Source organism: Coffea arabica, chromosome 3e, assembly GCF_036785885.1.
Source record: "Coffea arabica cultivar ET-39 chromosome 3e, Coffea Arabica ET-39 HiFi, whole genome shotgun sequence".
NCBI classification, from domain to species: Eukaryota; Viridiplantae; Streptophyta; class Magnoliopsida; order Gentianales; family Rubiaceae; genus Coffea; species Coffea arabica.
The window spans coordinates 20,571,651-20,575,044 of NC_092315.1; the positions used below are offsets into that span (position 1 = coordinate 20,571,651).

General features: G+C 33.9%; 1 non-coding gene across 1 annotated transcript; it reads right to left on the bottom strand.

The window, feature by feature from the left end:
• Positions 1-2,823: 2,823 nt before the first annotated feature.
• On the bottom strand, positions 2,824-2,895 carry TRNAT-UGU (transfer RNA threonine (anticodon UGU)). Its single transcript has one exon. It is a non-coding gene; the product is annotated as a tRNA-Thr (tRNA).
• Positions 2,896-3,394: the final 499 nt, after the last annotated feature.

Genomic DNA, 3,394 nt, shown 5'->3' on the forward strand with positions numbered 1-3,394 from the left:
CTATGTGAGGGCTTAGCTAAGACCTTTATGCCTTGGTATCTCTCCCGGGAGCCTAGGTCAGTGAATCATATTAGGTGTTTTATTCCTTTGGTGATTTGTTGATTTTTGTAGAAAGGAAGGAACAAATCCAAGTTTGAGGGTCTAATTTTCTTGGCATCTGGTGTGATTAAGGAGGTGGAGGCGTTTTTGACATTGTTAGGACATGCCAAGAAATTTTCAAGATTCCATTTCAGTGGTGACATGGATTGCTTTTGGGCGCAATTTATAACTGATACATATCATAGGGTAAGAGTTATGGCAGTGTCATGGAAAAGGCCACCATAATGGAAGTTTAAATTGAATACCGATGCAAGCGTTGTTAATGGATGGCAAGGGGTAGGGGGTGTTGAGGTGTTCGGAGGGCAGAGTGGTTTTTCCATTTTATAAAGAGTTTGGGGAGCTTGATGTGGTGTTGGCGAAGGGGATGGCATTGTTAGAGAGGTTGACGATTTGATGTGACAGAGAGTTACATGGAATTATGGTGGAGGTTGATTCTTTGGTTTTGGTACACTTAGTGAAGTTGGGTAGGACGGGGAAGTGGCCTCTGGTGAATGTTGTGAGGAAGATACGCTGGTTGTTGGACAAGGTATCGAGTTCATTTGAACATGTCTACTGTGAGGCTAACACGGTTGCTAATTGTTTGACGAGGATGAGTGGGCAAGGAAGTCGGGTTTTTGAAGCTAAGCATATACTACTTAGGGAAGTTCGAGGTTGTTTGTCACTATACATTAGGGAATGTCCAACGGTGCAACTAGGCTTTGGCTAGAATTCGTAACATATTGTTTTTTTTTTTTAATTTTCTCTCTATATCTTCTATTCATGAAAAAAGATTAGGGGGTGGCGCCCCTTCCCTCGCTTGGGGCTTTTGCCAAAAAAAAAATGTAAACTAACACAAGAAATAACCATTATACCATGATGAATTGATAATGACAATTCATCCTTTTGCCACAACAAGATATCACGTTATTCAACTCATACTATAGATAGGTATATAATATATTTTATTAAATTAGAAGTGGGGGAATCTACCTCCATTCTTTCCCATGATACTATTTTTCTTTGTTTAGTGTATTCCTCTTATCTACCAAATCTACCTTCATCTTTGAAATCCATCTCTTTCCTTTCACTGTGCAAGCCTCATAACCCCCTTCTTTCACTTTTTTTTCATGGCAAATCTCGTACATGAGGGTGGGATGCCAACCCCAATTTATTAATAAATTTAAAAAAGAAATACACTAAGAATTCTAAAGGTATAATGAAATCCTAGCGAGCTCTTCTATGGAAGCTTGGAAGTGCTAATCAATCAAGTCGAACATTACCACGGACCATGCTAGGCAATGCCACAAAACTATCAAATATACAATCCCATTCTGAGTCATCGTCTGTGTTTGCTAGTTCTACAATCCCCTTCTTTCACTCAATAATTTCACCTCCTTCCTACCCTTGTAATCCTATCTATTCTCTCTCTCAGCATACTTCCTCCATCCTATTGATTGCCCTTCTTCCACTTCCCAACCCTATCTTTCCTAATTGATGACCTATTTCATCACTGTTTAAAAAGTTTTGGCCAAATCTATGATCAAAATTCTGATGAGTGGGAAGGTGTAAAATTGCATAAAATTTAAAAGGTGAACTAATGATCTAAATTAATGTGCTTTATACTTATGCAAAAAATTTCTAAATTGTTGTCCTTATGTACTTATCTAACAATTTTATATGCTATTTGAATTGAAGTTATACACACTACATAGGAATTTAATATAATCCAACTTATATTTTCTTCTTGTGACACTTCACATATTTGAGTCATCGTTTCATATTTTTATTTTACTTTTGTGATGCATTTTGAATTAAAAAATTATAAACACATGCTTTTGTGAATTCAATCACAACTAAGTGGATTTTAATAAAATTGAATATTAGTTGTTTGGGAAAAAAGATTTTAGATGTATTTCATAACATGGTTCTTTGTCCTCAACTGTGTGTTGGCTTTGGGACCTTCTAGACATTTTTTCACGGACATTGACGCAAAGAAGTTACAAGGTTGGGGTGTCAAACTTGAAAATAATGATCCTTTGTGGAAATTAATTTGTTTTAGTTATGTCTCTATTTGTTTCCTTAAAATCCACTATCGTTGCATTTCAAACCTTTAATCAGTGTTACAACTTGGTAGTATGTGCTATATCATCTAGAATATGTACAATATTAGAATTTTGTTTATTAATTCATGATGATACATAAATATATTCGTAGAGAAACTAACAAAAAACTAATCTATTGTGGTTTCTCTATTTCTTTATTTTGCTTAAGAGTGAAACAATGATTCATTAGAAATGCAATATTTATTAATTATAAGCTCTTGATTAATGAAATTATAGAATATCAAATGTTTGATTCAATTGAAAAGGCTAGCATTTGTATGGCTTTTTTGAGGTGTTGGTTAACTGATAAGAGATTATTTTGTACAACAATAGCAAAAACTACACCCAGACAAATTTTGAAAGAATGCACTTTCAGAGGACTACTTCAGAAGTTTTGTTGTTGTTGTTATTGTTTTTCTTCTTCTTCTTCTTTTCTTTTTTGTGTTTATTTTATTGGGGGTGATAAAAAATGATGTTGGACACATTATAAATAGATTTCTGCTGAGAGAGAGAAAGAGAAAGTTAAGATTAACATACATATATAGCGTCTAACAAATTACAGTGTAAATGCAAATTAATCTCCAATATCCTTGTTGGCAAATTATTAGTTTTTTTGAAAAACAAAACAAGATAATTCTCCATTTGCCCTCACGCAGGATCGAACTATGGACCTTCAATTTACAAGACTGACGCTCTACCACTGAGCTATAGGAGCCTCCATTGCAAGTCAACATAGTTATGAAATTACAAGCCTAGCAATTTTATTTATTAATCACATTCTAATTCTTCATTTGGAATTGAAGCCTATTTAGCTTAGATTCTCTCAGGGCTATTTACCTACTTAAGTTTTGGATTTTGACTCCATAGTTTCAATTAGTAAATCCACAGTATAGTCATCCTTAATGCAGATTTAAGAAAGTTTTACTAAATAGAAGGATAAGGACAATAACCTAGAGTAGGATAACACTAAAATAAATTAGAAACCTACGAACTCTTATTCTTGGATAACTTTAGTTATTTTTACCACTAAATCAAGTCGAAAAGTTAGAAGGTTCGGCAAATGACAAGTAAGAAATGTCAATTAAGTTAGTTGTAATATAAGAAGAAAAATTTTAGAAATTTATTAATTTATACTTCCTTTCGATATAGAGGATTATCTTGACCTTCTCATCCTTAGAATCCAAATATGTAATTACCATAGAGTCCTAGAACCA